This window comes from Tamandua tetradactyla, chromosome X (genome assembly GCF_023851605.1).
Source record: "Tamandua tetradactyla isolate mTamTet1 chromosome X, mTamTet1.pri, whole genome shotgun sequence".
NCBI classification, from domain to species: Eukaryota; Metazoa; Chordata; class Mammalia; order Pilosa; family Myrmecophagidae; genus Tamandua; species Tamandua tetradactyla.
This window is the reverse complement of record NC_135353.1, coordinates 48,558,271-48,574,487: the sequence shown is the minus strand read 5'-3', so window position 1 is coordinate 48,574,487 and position 16,217 is coordinate 48,558,271. Positions and strand designations below refer to the sequence as shown.

Sequence of the window (16,217 nt, the reverse complement as noted above, 5' to 3'; positions counted from 1 at the left end):
TGTGCTGCACAATAGGAATACAGAGTTTTTGGTTCCTGTTTTCAGAAAACTCATAAGCTAGTTAAAAAAAAGTGTGAACAAGAAGCATGTATAGAGTCTATTGGAGGAAGGAACCAGTTTTACGGGAAGGAGCAGTGAGGGGTAGTAAGCTTTTTTTTTTTTTATTTTTAGCTTTTTTTATTGTATAGTATAACATATATACAAAGCAAAGAAATAAAAATGTAATTGTTTTCAAAGTACTCTTCAACAAGTAGTTAGAGGACAGATCCCAGAGTTTGTCATGGGCTATCATATGATCCTCAGATTTATCCTTCTAGCTGCTCCAGAATATAGGAGGCTAGAGGGCTTAAATATTTTTTTATCACCACAATCAACTTTTATTCCTTCTCTTTTTGGTGAAAAATAATATATATACAAAAAAGCTATAAATTTCAAAGCACAGCCCCACAATTAGTTGTAGAACATATTTCAGAGTTTGACATGGGTTACAATTTCACAATTTTAGGTTTTTTATGTCTAGCTGCTCTTAAATACTGGAGACTGAAAGAGATATCAGTTGAATGATTCAGCATTCATATTCGTTTGTTAAATCCTTTCTTCTCTTTATAGCTCTACCATCACCTTTGATCTTTTCATCCCTCTCTTTAGGGGTGTTTGGGCTATGGCAATTCTAAATTTTTCATATTTGAAGGGTCTATCACTAATATGGGGTAGGGAGATGGAACTATCTGATGTTCTAGAGAGGCTAGGCTAGGTTTCAGGACTTATCTGGACCAGGGACCCATCTAGAGGTTTTAGGTTTCTGGAAAGTTACTCTAGTGCATGGAACCCTTGTGGAATCTTATATATTGCCCTAGATGTTCTTTAGGATTGGCTGGAATGGTCCTGGTTGGGGGTTGGCACGTTATGATAGGTAGCAAGGTCTAACTGAAGCTTGCATAACAGCGACCTCCAGAGTAGCCTCTAGAGTCTATTTGAACTCTCTCTGCCACTGATACTTTATTAGTTATACTTCTTTTCCCCCTTTTATTCAGCATGTAATTGTTGATCCCATGGTGCCAGGTCTGGATTCATCCCTAGGAGTCCTCTCCCATGTCACCAGTGAGACTTTCACCCCTGCATGTCATGTCCCATGTAGTGGGGAGGGCAATGATTTCACTTGCAGAGTTGGACTTAGAGAGAGACTGAGGGCACATCTGACCAATAACAGAGGTCCTCCAGAAGTAACTCTTAGGCATGCCTATAGGTAGTCTAAGCTTCTCCACTACCTACATAAGCTTCACAAGAGTAAGCCTCTTGATCAAAGACATGGCCTATTGACTTGGGTGTCCCTAAAGTTTCACACAGTATCAGGGGATTCCCTAATGGTAAAGTTTAATAGTTCTATAGTTTTTCTCCCATCCCTCAGGGGACTTTGCCAATACTTTTTAATTATCTGGTTAATATACTCTAGGATGTATCCAGGCATTACAATAATCTTTACAGGATTAAAGAACCTCTTTGTTATTCTGTGCTCCCTGTGCTTCAGTTGTTCAAATGAGCTATACATATAGGTTCACTTAGATTATGTACTACAGAAAATTTCAATTCCAGACCTGATAAACCTTTCTTCCAGTGGTCTCAAAGAGTGTGTGTGGTTCTAAAATACAGATACTGGCTTCCTTACCCCTATGTTCTGGATTACTTTAATCCCAACCTGTTCGGCTTTGTTCTTATCTCTAAATATCAGGTTATATATATAAAAGAGCCTCTCAAAATTTAGAAATAATAATCACCACTCCAGACTTAATGTGTCTGCTCTAAAAGGTTACAATCTAGGCCCCTGTTTTCTTATAAGCATTTTCTAAAGGTGACCATACCATTGTTGTTTTTTTGTTTCTGGCTTATTTTATCTCACTGAATGTCCTACATGTTCATTCACATCATTGCATGCCTCATGACTTTGTTCTGTTTTGTAGCAGTACACCGTTTGTTCATAAGTATACACCATTGTTCACCAATCTACTCCATCAGTGTATCCTTCAGCCACCTGCATTCATTGGGCATCATGCACAGGGCGCAAAGTCCACAGTCCATCAACATTCTCAATTTTAGATAATTTCATTGTTCCCAAGAGAAAGAAAACAAATAAACACACCCTTGCCAAATAGGAAATCTAAACCGCATCTTAACTCTTGTCCCTCACCCCATTATTTACTTCTGCTGTTACTGTGGTAGTGCTGATGGTTTCCTTTTTTTTTTTTTTTTTAATTTTTTTTATTAATCAAAAAAAGAAAAGAAATTAACACAACATTTAGAAATCATTCCATTCTACACATGCACTCAGTAATTCTTAGTATCATCACATAGATGTATGATCATCATTTCTTAGTACATTTGCCTCGATTTAGGAAAAGAACTAGCAAAACAGCAGAAAAAGATATAGAATGTTAATATAGAGAAGAGAATTAAAATAATAATACTAATAAAAAATATATATATATAAAAAGGAAAAAGAAAAAAACAAAAACAAAAGATACAAACACACAAACAAAAAACCATATTTCAGGTGCAGCTTCATTCAGTGTTCCAACCTAGTTACATTACACTTAAGTATTATTGTGCTGTCCATTTTTGAGTTTTTGTATCTAGTCCTGTTGCACAGTCTGTATCCCTTCAACTCCAATTACCCATTATCTTACCCTGTTTCTAACTCCTGCTGGTCTCTGTTACCAATGATATATTCCAAGCTGATTCTCGAATGTCGGTTCACATCAGTGGGACCATACAGTATTTGTCCTTTAGTTTTGGGCTAGACTCACTCAGCACAATGTTCTCTAGGTCCATCCATGTTATTACATGCTACATAAGTTTAGTCTGTCTTAAAGCTGCATAATATTCCATCGTAGGTATACGCCACAGTTTGTTTAGCCATTCGTCTGTTGATGGACATTTTGGCTGTTTCCATCTCTTTGCAATTGTAGATAATGCTGCTATAAACACTGGTGTGCAAATGTCCGTCTGTGTCTTTGCCCTTAAGTCCTTTGAGTAGATACCTAGCAGTGGTATTGCTGGGTCGTAATCCATTCTGCCATTCTATGTCTTTTGATTGGGAAATTCAGTCCATTAACTTTTAGTGTTATTACTGTTTGGATAATATTTTCCTCTACCATTTTGGCTTTTGTATTATATATATCATATCTGATTTTCCTTCTTTCTACGCTTTACTCCATACCTCTCTCTTCTGTCTTTTCATATCTGACTCTAGTGCTCCCTTTAGTATTTCTTGCAGAACTGGTCTCTTGGTCACAAATTCTCTCAGTGACTTTTTGTCTATAAATGTTTTAATTTCTCCTTCATTTTTGAAGGACAATTTTGCTGGATATAGGAGTCTTGGTTGGCAGTTTTTCTCTTTTAGTAATTTAAATATATCATCCCACTGTCTTCTAGCTTCCATGGTTTCTGCTGAGAAATCTACACATAGTCTTATTGGGTTTCCCTTGTATGTGACAGATTGTTTTTCTCTTGCTGCTTTCAAGATCCTCTCTTTCTCTTTGACCTCTGACATTCTAACTAGTAAATGTCTTGGAGAATACCTATTTGGGTCTATTCTCTTTGGGGTGTGCTGCACTTCTTGAATCTGTATATTTAGGTCTTTCATAAGAGTTGGGAAATTTTCAGTGATAATTTCTTCCATTAGTTTTTCTCCTCCTTTTCCCTTCTCTTCTCCTTCTGGGACACCCACAACACGTATATTTGTGCGCTTCATATTGTCATTCAGTTCCCTGATCCCCTGCTCAAGTTTTTCCATTCTTTTCCCTATAGTTTCTGTTTCTTTTTAGAATTCAGATGTTCCATCCTCCAGTTCACTAATTGTAGCTTCTGTCTCTTTAGATCTACCATTGTAGGTATCCATTGTTTTTTCCATTTTTCCTTCTTTGTCCTTCACTCCCATAAGTTCTGTGATTTGTTTTTTCAGATTTTCTATTTCTTCTTTTTGTTCAGCCCATGTCTTCTTCATGTCCTCCCTCAGTTTATTGATTTGGTTTTTGAAGAGTTTTTCCATTTCTGTTCGTATATTCAGCATTAGTTGTCTCAGCTCTTGTATCTCATTTGAACTATTGGTTTGTTCCTTTGACTGGGCCATATATTCAATTTTCCGAGTGTCATCCATTATTTTCTGCTGGTGTCTGGGCATTTGATCAGATTTCCCTGGGTGTGGGACCCAGCTGGTTGAAAGGTTTTTCTGTGGAATCTCTGGGCTCTGTTTTTCTTTTCCTGCCCAGTAGGTAGCGCTCGTGGCGGTCGTCTGTCTGTGGGGCAGTCGGCCCGGGAAACCGTGCGTGGAGGCGGGGGTCGCTGGCCGCGGCTTGGGGGAGTGCCGGTCCAAATTGCCCAGCTGGCCCGAGACGCCAAGCGTGATGGGAGGGCCCCGCTATCCAACGTTCCCAGTCAGACCGGGGAGCCACATGTGTGGAGGGGACCCCAGTTGCCAGCCGCCCGGCCGGGAAAACACGCGCCCCTCGGGTATCTCACCGCAGCGGATTCTCCCCGCCCGTTTAGCCGTTCCAGAATGGGGTACGCTGTCTTTTTGGTCTCTGTCGTGACTCCGGGAGCTGTTTCGTATTGTTTCTGTTTCTTTAGTTGCTTTTCTGGAGGAGGAACTAAGACCCGCGCGTCTTACTAAGCCGCCATCTTCTCCGGAAGTCCTCCATCGGCCTTTCTTGAGTGAACATAACCTCCTGTTGGTGCCTCTGTCCTAACTGGACTAATTTCAGCCAGAAACCTACAGCCTGTTGAAGTGAGAGTATTTCACAGTTGGGTACCAGCTCCAGCAAATGTTCAGTGATCATGGACGAAATACTTTAGAAGAAGCTATTGGCTTTGAAAATATAGATGCAAAAAGATGCCTAATAAGATCATTTGCTAATTTTTTTTTTTGTTTGGTGCATTAGACCATGCTATCAGACACACAGCATTGGTCATACTGTATACAAAACATCCAATATCTGTGATGGCAGTTTCCACAGGACAATTTCAGTGAGACTATTTTTTGTTCATTCATTCACAGACAACTTCTGGGCAGCCACTATGTGCCAGTAACTGGCAGAGCTCTGGAGAAGCAGTGATAAGAGCAGGTCCCGCAGCCCAGCCTTCGCCCCACGTGCCGAGCCCCACCCCGGCGCTAGCGGCCTTTTAAACACCCCCACACTTACTTATTACTCCCTCCCCCCTACACACGCCCGGACGGCAGCCTGATGTTTTCCTTTTGAACGTAGCTCATAGTATGCAGTAGCAATTTTCCTCCTGTACCCTGGACTTAGTCACTCTTTGTACAAGAATCATATCTTTGAAGTAATTCTTGGAAGAACTAATTCTTATTTCTAGTTTTAATCAGTGGGACACATAGGTCTATACAACCCCTTTCAATCTTGTTCATCTTCAATATGGTAATATTATTTATAGACCCACTAGAGAGCCGCCTTCATGCCTGTCTATTCCCTTACATTGGAGTTCAACCTCGTTAGCTAGCAGTTCACCCATCTCTAGCTTCTATATATCTCTAAGTCCCCTATATTCTGTTTTATAAGCCTCTGTTTATACCTTTATGCTGGTCATAAAAGTGGAATCATATACTACCCGTTTTGTGTCTGGCTAATTTCACTCAGCATTATGTCCTCAAAGCTCATCTATCTTGTCACGTGCTTCAGGATGTCATGTTGTCTTAGAGCTGCATAATATTCCATTGTATTTATATACCACATTTTGTTGATCCACTCGTCCATTGATGGGCATTTGGTTTGTTTCCATCTTTTGGTGATTGTGAATAATGCTGCTATGAACATCGGTGTGCAAATGTCTGTTTGTGTCATTGTTTTCAGCTCTTATATACCAAGTAGTGCTATTGCTGGGTCATAGGGCAACTCGATATTTAGTTTCCTAAGGAACGGCCAAATAGTCTTCCATAGTGGCTGCACCATTATACATTCTCACCAGCAGTGCATAAGTGTCCCAATTTCTCCACATTCTCTGCAACATTAATAGTTTCCTGTTTGTTTAACAGCAGCCCTTCTTATAGGTGTGAGGTGGTATCTTGTAGTCTTGATCTGCATTTCCTTTATAGCTAATGAAAATGAGTATATCTTCATGTGCTTTTGAGCCATCTGTATTTGCTCTTCAGAAAAATGCTTATTCATAACTTTAGCCCATTTTATAATTGGGTTGTTTGTTCTTTGGTTGTTGAGTTGCATGATTTCTTTGTATATACAGGAAAACAAACCTTTGCTGATATGTAGTTTCCTAATATTTTCTCCCATTGAGTTGGTTACCTCTTCACCTTTTTGACAAAGTCTTTTGAAGTGTGAAAGCATTTGATTTTGAGGAGTTCCCATTTATCTATTTTTTTCTTTTGTTGCTTGTGCTTTGGGTATAAGTTTTAGGAAACTACCTCCTATTACTAGGTCTTGAAGATGTTTCCGTACGTTTTCTTCTAGAAGCTTTATGGTGAGGGTAGTAAGGTTTTATAGAAGAAATAAATCCTGAGGTTTTTAATCTGTGGGTTCACAGTACTGGTATGTTAATATCAAATAGGTGTCAAAATTCCTTCTGTGGTTCTTTAGACATAAGTTTTAGAACAGACTTTTCCTATCAGATTTCCTCAACAAGACCCTCTAACAAGACTAAGAGGCCCCATCCTGTGTTTTGAAGCCCAGAGAAACCATTTTTGCCACGCATCAACACGCTGTCAGGCATACCCAAGTGTACCAAATATGTGTTGAACAATTTTCTTTTGAGTAAAGCTCCTCTTTCCTTCCTAATTAAGCCAGAGGGCCATCAGGGGCAGAAGACTACATTTTCAGATGCCTCTCTCTCCCTCTGGATGATTTTTCTGAAAAGGTTGGTCTTACCTTCCTTTCCCAAACAATCAAGTAGGAGGGATAGTAGAAAGTGGAATGCTTTCTAAGAAAAGGTCAGGTGGGGTCTCTTGCTCCTTTAATCGAGGCCACTCAGCGGGTGGGACTGAAACTGTGTTTAAAGTATTGAGGAGATGGACAGGGTACAGGTAAATGAAAACCTTTATGCTTTTGTATCTCAGAAAACCAATGAAACCATTGAGGCTTGTCTATTTCCCCCAAGTAGTTAATGAGCTCAACAGAATTTAGAGTTCCTAGTGTTCCTGTGAAGCTGATTTTGGCAGGTGATAAGCAGATTGTAAAAGGGTTTATTATTTGAGCAGAGCTTTGGCTGCCTGACTTTTAAGATTGATTATTTATTTTACATGTTATATAACAAGAGTATTGGGCAATGCTCAGAAGAGGCTTTCTGGGCTAGTAATGTAAGGACTTCTCTGACTGTTTCCTACCATCAGAACAGGATTCTAGCTATGGAGTAAGGGGCAACCTTCTAAACAGGGCCCAGGCCATGGCTTTTGTTTAACCCCTAATCAGACCTTCTCACTGGTTTCTTTAAGGTTCAAATACGTTGAAATTTCCATTAAGTCCCTATCCCAAGAGCAATACGTACATGAGTTTGTCATTTCTCAAGCTTTCACTGGTAATGTCACATGCCTTTGAAAGAAATGTTTTTTAAAGGCGTGTTTTGGTTCTTTGCAATAAGTAATCATATATGGAGTCCCTGATTGTCTTAGCAAGTAGAATCTCTGAAAGGTGGGGCCTTAAGCTGATTAGAGTGAACAATAGCCAAGAAATGTTCCCTTCTTCATGAAGAATGCCGTAGTGAAATTGTCCCTAGCCCTTTTGATTTTAACTTTAAGGCTTTGCGCTTTCTACCATCCTCTGGACTTGTGCTAGCTCATTGAGGATCCAGACACTATTTTTGGACATTTTAGAGACAGTAAATGAGAGAAATTCTCTTATTCCAAACCTTAAAAGGAGGTTAAGCCAAGGTCCAGAAGAAAATGAGATGGCCTTGATAGAAATATTAGTTGTGTCTCCTGTTTTGTTTTTCTTTTGTTTGGTTTTTATGGGAGCCTAAATTTATGAAGAAGTTCTGTTTATGGAGACTATATGTCAGCATTTGTCTCCAGTGATGTTAGTAACTGGAAAGTAGCAGAATGAGGTGATGGATGCCTAGGAAGAGATTTTGTGAGATATTGAATAAATTTTAGATGTTTTATGATATTTTAAAAATGTGTGTCCTTGGGAGAGAAGGCTTTTACCCTTGAGGTTACTATTTCAGGTCTAATATCCTGCCTCTGCGACAATATTTTGTTGGAAAATCTTGGGAAGCATGTAAAATCCAACCATCCTGGCACAGTGTACTTCTCTAAAAGGAACTATACGTCCTGAGAGTTACAAACTTAATTTCTTGCAGTAAAGCATCTGGCATCCTAGATGCTTGCTTTAGCTCCTAAAATTGGTCAAGATAGGCTAAGCTCTGATGTCACATAAAGTCTGATTCAGGCTGGTTGGCCTTCTTATTAGAGCAATGCCATCTGAAACACATGACCTTCCAGGAGACCATAACAGGGAAACAGACAGTGGAAGACTGCCTAATGTTAACTGTCTCATCCCAGAAATGACAAACATCACTTCTGCACATGTTTCACTAGCAGGAACTAGTCACCTAGGCCCAGTCTAACTGTAAGGGAGACTGGGATATGTAGAGGCATACGAGGAATATGTGGTGGCTGCTAATAGTCTCTGCTACATACTTGGATACTGACTGACCCTTAACTTCCCATTCCATTTTCAAGGAACATATGGCTGATGATGATTTTCTGATTCTGTAAGGAACTGGACTATGACCATCAAAGCACTTCTTCAGAATCTAAAAGAGTGCTTGTTTCATCTGAGGAGAATAGGCAGGACAGACAATTTGTCAGTTATAGTCCTTTTCTTTTTCCTACCCTCAAACACATTCTCCCATCTACTTCTGTCTCAAGAATAACACCCATAAGAACCTAAGAATTGCCCCCAGGTCAAACGTCTTTCTCACTCTAATCCCAAGAAATAGGTCTTACTGAAGCTCCGAGGGAGTCTGATAAGAAAGTGTGTTATTCTTTATGAGGTTGACCTTACAAAGTCGATGCAGGTTGTGCCTATGTCTACAGTGTCCCTAATGACTCAGAGTTGATTCACAATAAATTAATGATAAACTCTGACAAGATTGATTGAGCAGAATTGGTGAGAATGGGGTGTCCCAGTGTTCTTGAGTATCACTGAGAGAGGGACCCTTCACACTCCCCTACCAAAGTCCAGGTCCCCATAGTTAATGTGATCTTTCTCCCAAGAAGAGGATCAACAGTTGAGCCATTTCCAGATTTCACACTAGAAGTGAAGAAGTTCCATGAAAGCACCTGTGAATTAAGAAGTAGCTGCCTGTTCCTGACCTAATTCATAATGAACCATAACCACTATATATGTATAATCTTGTGGTATTTGGTGACTTTGGTTGATAGCTTTGCTTTCATAAAATCCCTTGCAAAAACTTGCTGCTGCTGCTACTGCTGCTATTTCTCCTTTGGTTGAATCTCAGAGATGACCAAACTGAGGAAGTAATTTACTCTTAATGCCTTTAGTGTCTTTTATAGGACATGAGTGGTTGGAGTTCATGGAAACCAACCCCAGGAGTGCAAATCTGCAGGAATTGCAGCCTTGCATATACACCTTTCTCAAGGGGAGGCCCTTAAGTCAGATGTAAATAAATTATCTGCAAAGTAACAGTTTGGCCGATTAGCTGGTTAACTTGGAGGGAGGAGCAGAAGTGAAGAAGGAAGGGGTTAGGAAGCGCTGTTTATAAAATAGAGTCATGATGATTGGTTGTCACTTTACTTCTTCTGGCTTCATTTCTATACTCCTTGTGGATCTTGTTACATTGACTTTAGATGAGACTCACACAAATAGCCAGTTATTGAATATAAATATAAATAGATTATAGTGTCACTGCCAGGCTCATTATGGCCACAGTAATTTTAAGACCCAGGTACAGCATTCACATTGTTGGTGCTTACCATTTAAAAATATTTCATATACATAGATATTATGCCCTTTATAATGTGTATGTAATTGTTTCCCACTTCTTTCAGATTAAATAGCTTTGTAAAATTTCCTTATGTAATCTTGAATTCTGATTGGGAAAATGTTTGAGGGTTGCTGTTTACATTTCCCCTCTCTTCCCCAATAACAAAATTTTGATTCTTCCATTTGGTGTTTTTATCTCTTCCTCTTCTTATCTGATATCCCTGCTGTTGATTGTCACTTTCCTCACTAATTTTCACCCTCTACCAAACATCAAATCCTAAGATTTTTCTTCTTTTTTGTGTCTTTTACTTGAATTGTTGTGTTTGATTTCTAGGAAAACTTTTAAATGATTAGAGGTATCCAACTTTGAGCCAGTTATAATCTCTGAGACTTTTGTGATCTTTCTAAGGAGTTCACAATGAAAGTATTCCATGTGTAGTGCTTAATTCATCATCCCCAAATATGTAGAAACTAGATGGGGGGCAAGTTTTGCCCCTCTTACCTTATTTTAAGAATGGACAAATTGAAATTCAGAGATGATAAAGAATTCTCCATCATCATTCATCCTGCTGGTTGTTTGATGTCCACACCAAAATAATAAAGTGATAGGCCCCTGCATGCTGTATTATTACCTCCTTTCTAGGCTAAAAATGACACTGGGACCATCGGGGGTGAAAGGGAATTGCTCTGCTTTCTGTATGGGTTAATGATCTGTCAGACCCTGGTAGAGATGGAACTTCTCAGCTGGAGGTTCATAGAAGGCAGGGACCCCAACATTGAGGCAATCCCCCTTTTATGTCCTATGTTTAACTGGGCCTTTTGGGATTGACTGAGCTCTCTAAGCAGAACCCCATGGTAATCCTTGTCTACAGAGCATGTGGGGACTGTGGAGTTTAGCTGCCAAGAATATTATAGATAATGGAAATTGTTTTCAAGTGTTGTTTCTTAAAGTAAAAATGTAATGGCTGAGAATGAGAGGGAGAATGGCCTTCTCTTCAGCTTATTAAATGAGAAATGTCTCTGAAAGTGGTTTCTAAATTATAAAAACATGGAACACATGATAGTTATTGTGATTATATTGTAAATTGCAGGTGTTGCTTTTCCCCCAAGATTTTTAGGGAAGACCTCAAAATCTTGGTTTACTTCTCATTAGTGCATTTTTATGTCATTGGGTTTCTCTCAAGATCTGACTTAGCACTAGAAATCACCATTTTTATTTCTTCAATGCTCCATATTTCCTCTGAAAACAATGCAGAAATGCTCCTCTGTTGTAGGATAGAGTAATTCCCAAAGCTAAGGTTGCCCCTGCTTTGTCAGCACTTCATTTCCCAAAAGAAGAATCTGGCACGGCCTCATGTTTATTCTTAGTTACTTTTCCCAATTTTTTGTTACTAAGATTGTTTGAGTTGGGGTGGAGACAGGGAATCTCGAGACATGACCTGATCCAAGGCACATATTCAGTAGCACTTGTCCCCAGACCAGACTTCTGGCATGCTGTGCTTTCTGGAAACTTGCCCCAAACCTGGAAAGAAGAAATGGCCTCAAATTCTCTCAAATACATACTGACAGCATTAAAGCCAGGGACTTTATTCCCCAAGCCTCTTCTAATGCCTTGTTTATAACGTAGCTCTAAAGAGTTTTGCAATCTGGTTTCCTAGCCTTAACAGTTTAGAAGCAATAGGAAGAGTTGGTTTGGGGAGAGGGACTCAGACTGAGAAGGGAAGTGCCAGCTGAAGGCCTTATATCTGGTGAAGCAACAGGAAAACAAAATAGCAAGCACAACAAAGGGAGTTTATTATGATTACTCTGAATTAACTGGAAAAATGTTCAAATGGGTTAAGAAATCTGGGAAGCATGTAATATATGCATATATATTTCTCGTATCAAAAATAACTAAACGTTTTGATATTTAAAGGATAAGATTTCCTTATCTGTACAAAATTCACTTCTAACTTTGCCATACCATAGCTAAAGCAGAATTATGAGGTATTTCCTTATAATAGCAATATAATGTTTTCTTATAATAAGGATTTGAAGCTCCAAGAGGGACTGAAACTTGTTTTGTAGAAGTGATTCAGGCATCAGGTAAGAATGTGATTTGAGTGCTGAATTCACTAATTCTATGATTTAGTACCTATAGAGGTGTCACATTTCAGACTCCCTCAACTACCCATAGGCTTTTTCTCACATTCCTTAGATTGGCCCAGGAGTTGCTGCATGCCTCCATGGAAGACCTGGCTGTATGGGAGGAATGCTCAAGGCTTGGAGTCCTGAATGGTGAGTAACTTCAATCCTTATAAAAATCACTGCCAGGTTGTTGCCTGGGTTTACTGTTCTGATGAACCAGCCTGGTCCACTTGTCACTGACTGAGTCAGCAGCCTGGGCAGGACAAGGAGGCTGGTGTGTAGATTCCAGCCTCTCTTGTTCGCATAGCCATGAGTTTTCTGACTGGCAACTGTGAACTGGTAGACCTTTGGTGGGAGGCAATGCTGATTGAGCCAGGGCTTTCTGCTCCCAACATATGTTTGAGCAGTTACCTTTGCCCTTTCGCTCATGTCTTAACAGTCTGGCCATGCACCTCTGCCAGCAGGAAGGTCTGTTTTAGTTGCCCCTCTCCCTGACTCCCCCCTCCCCCAACCCCATGACACAGAGTATGATTGACCTGGATAAAATTAAAGAAGAAATGAGGCTGTGGAGCCCATAAAGCAGTCAGAAACATGTCTCATTTAGCTCTTGTAATTGTAATTCCTTGGCTCGACGTTTTGCTGACCTTCCCTGCTCTGGCTGTTAACATGCTTCACCAAAGAGTGGTTGCTAATTGGGAAATTTACTGTATCCACTTTCTTTGGGAGTGATTCTTATAGCTGTTCACTTAATGGGTGCTAAAATGTAGTACAGTGCTAGACTGGAAATAAGAAAAATTGGGCTGTGGTTCTGGATCAATTGTGAACTGCTATGTGATTTTGGACAAATCTCCTATCTGCCAGAGGAGGAGGTAGTTACATTAGATGAACTTTAACATCTAAGTGCTGAACATTCCATTTTTTTCTTTCCTGTTCATATAGATAGAAATGTTTTAGTCCATTTCCTGGAGTGTTTTCTCTTTTCCTCGATATCCATGTCTCCCTTCACATGAACCTTTCTTTTTGATGAAATAGTTACTAATCGTATTTCTTTTGAAAACTGCCTTGGAAATATGGAGCATTTAAATAGAAATATTTAAGTTCTAGGAATTTTGATTTTAGAACTGGCATTAAATTTAGGATTAATAGATTGATTATAGTTCCATCTGGAATTTTAATCAGTTAACATCAGCCAAGTTAACTATCTGTGATACCATGAGATTTGGAACTAGACTTCTCAGTCTCATCACCTCACATACTTAGCACTGTGCAGAATAAGCAGAGGAGAGGCTGAAAAGGGTGTTGCAGAAAATTTGAGCAAGGTACTAGACAAGTGGCAGACATTACTAAATGCCCACTGTTTGGTAAATGTGCCAGACATTGTAAAGCAGGGAAACTAAGAGGACAGCTTTCTACAAAGAAACCCTGCCTGTTCTTGCTTTTGGGCCTACAATTTGTTTTCTCCAATTAGCATGCCCTCCTTCTCTTCTTTGCTTACTAAGAATCCTACTCATCCTTCAGGCTCTACCTCGTCCTTTAAGTTCAGCAGACCTTTTTTGAGGACCTGCTAGATACCCAGCCCTCTTTTAGGGATACAGAGATGAATAAGACTTAGCCCCTGCCCTCATGCTAACTGCACTATTTTGTCCTTTTTGGGGCATGTTACTTAATGCATGTTCTTTTTGTTTCTTGTTAGAACTTAAGCTCCTTGAGGATAATTCCTGAGTTTCATGGGTCTTACAACTATCCCAAATTCTGTGGTTCACTAATAGAACCCACAAGACTCAATAGGAGGTTATACTCATGGCTAAGGTTATTACAGTAAAGGATAGGAGCAAAAGCAGTGGGAAAAGATATGCATCAGGCAGGCTTCCAAGTTTATCTCCATCCAGGGCCACACAGGAATGATTTCTGTCTAGCAACAAACTACAAGGATACCTGTGAAATGTGTCTGCTCAGAGAAGCTCACTCCAGTCTCAAGTTTGGAAGCTTTTATGGAACTAAAATCTAGGATACTAGCATTGAAACCAGGTGCATCATGAATCTTGTAAACAATCATGAGATGATCTGATAAGCTGGTACAGCATACCCCATTGCTCTGGACATACAAAGCATTACCATCAGTCAATGATATAAAAAACATTCAGCAGACCACATTCCCAGGGCTTGGCCTAGGGTCCGTCATAGTTCCAGGCTCCTCTGAGAATATGCAGGGATTGAGCAACCAGACCTGCTATGTTAAATCTTTAAAATTGTGTCTTACACACTTCATATATCCCCAGAGATACATGGGGTAACACAAGACCTGACCTCTCCTCACATTCATAGACATCAATACCTCAACATGTGAAAATCTGAACTCTTGTTAGCCCCCATCCAAAACCTGTTTTTCTCCATCTCAGTAACTGGCAGTTTCATACACACTCTTCTCAAGCCCCCAGATCTAGGTATTATCCTTGATTTTCCTCTTCTTCTCATCTCCACAGTTAATCGGTATGGCATACGTATTCTAAGTGTGAGACAGATCTAAAATCTGATGATCTCTCATTCTCTCAACCACCGTAGTCTAAACCACGATCACCTTTCATCTGGACTGCTGGCCTCCTATTTGTCTTCCCTATAGCCTATTCTCCTCAGTAACCACCCAGAGTGATTCTTTAAAATGTATATCAGATTATGTCAGTTCCCGCAATTCCCACCTCCAGTGACTTTTCAGCATGCTTGGAATAAAATTCAGACTTTTTACTCTTTGCTCACTAATCATGCTCTAGCCTCAGACCTGTGGGATTTTCCCTTTTTAAATGGTATTCCTTCTTCCTGGACTGTCCTTCGCCTAACTCGTAAAATGGCCTCTTCATCTTTCTGAGTCTCATTTACGCTATGAACCCCTCATGAAGACCTTCTCTAACCACTTTAGCTAAGTAGCCCTACCCTTTCCCTTATCTGGACCCATGGATATTTGTTTATATATTTGTTGTCACTTTACACTGAACAGAATCTTAGCTCATGAGAGAAAACCCGTATCTGTCTTGTTCACAACAGTATATTTAGCACCTAGCACTATGCCAAATTCAGAGAAAACATTCAATAAATATTTATTGATTAACCTAGCTATTTCATATAATAATTAATAAATACTTATTAATTAATAATATGCAATATTTTGTACTTGAAAATAAATTAATAACTACTCAGTGTTTTATTACCTGAAAGTGGTGGCCTGGTCTCTCCCCTAAAAATCTTACATTCTACTGAAGAGGTGAGGAGAAAAAAATATAGAAATCTTGTGAGTATCCAATATAGGACATGTCAGCATTCTGGACAGTAGAAATGAGCAAGCAACAGAGTGGCCTCACTGAGCAGTTAAAATCCACCCAGCTCAGTATTCTGTTTGGCATGGCATTTTATTTTTTTAAAATATTTTTATTGTAAACCTTAACAAAGAAATATACAAACCTTCTTGACATTACAAATGTTCTATACATGGTGTACAATTAATGGCTCACAATATCATCATATACTTGTGTATTCATCACCATGATCAATTTCTTTAACATTTGCATCTCTCCAGCAAAAGAAAGAAAAAAGAAAAAACTCATATATACTATACTCTTTACCCTTCCCTCTCATTGACCACTAGTATTTCAGTCTACTCAATTTATTTTAACCTTTGTTCCCCCTATAATTTGTTCATTTTTGTCCATAATTTTTTTTTGTCCATAATTTTTACTCATCTGTCCATATCATAGATAAAAGGAGCATCAGACACAAGATTTTCACAATCACAGTCACATTGTAAAAGCTATGTCATTATACAATCATTTTCAAGAAACATGACTACTGGAACACAGCTCTACAGTTTCTGGTACTTCCCTCTAACTGCTCTAATACACATTAACTAAAAAGGGTGTATCTATATAATGTGTAAGAATAACTTCCAGGAGAACCTCTCAGTTCTGTTTGAAATCTCGCAGACACTGGTACTTTATTTCTCTCTTCCTCTTCTTTTTTTCTTATTTATTTATTAATTAAAAAAAATTTAACAGCAAATGAACTAAAACATTAACATGTGATCATTCTCTTCTACATATATAATCAGTAATTCACAATATCAGCACTTAGTTGCATATT

At 39.2% G+C, this 16,217-nt stretch overlaps 1 long non-coding RNA gene across 6 annotated transcripts in view; it reads left to right on the top strand.

The window, feature by feature from the left end:
• LOC143671630 (uncharacterized) overlaps positions 1–16,217 on the top strand; it is a 247,906-nt gene that overhangs the window by 45,357 nt on the left and 186,332 nt on the right. For all 6 annotated transcript variants that reach the window (XR_013169622.1, XR_013169623.1, XR_013169621.1 and 3 more), the window contains exon 3: positions 12,160–12,239. This is a non-coding gene — a long non-coding RNA (uncharacterized LOC143671630). The remainder of the gene's footprint in view (positions 1–12,159; positions 12,240–16,217) is intronic.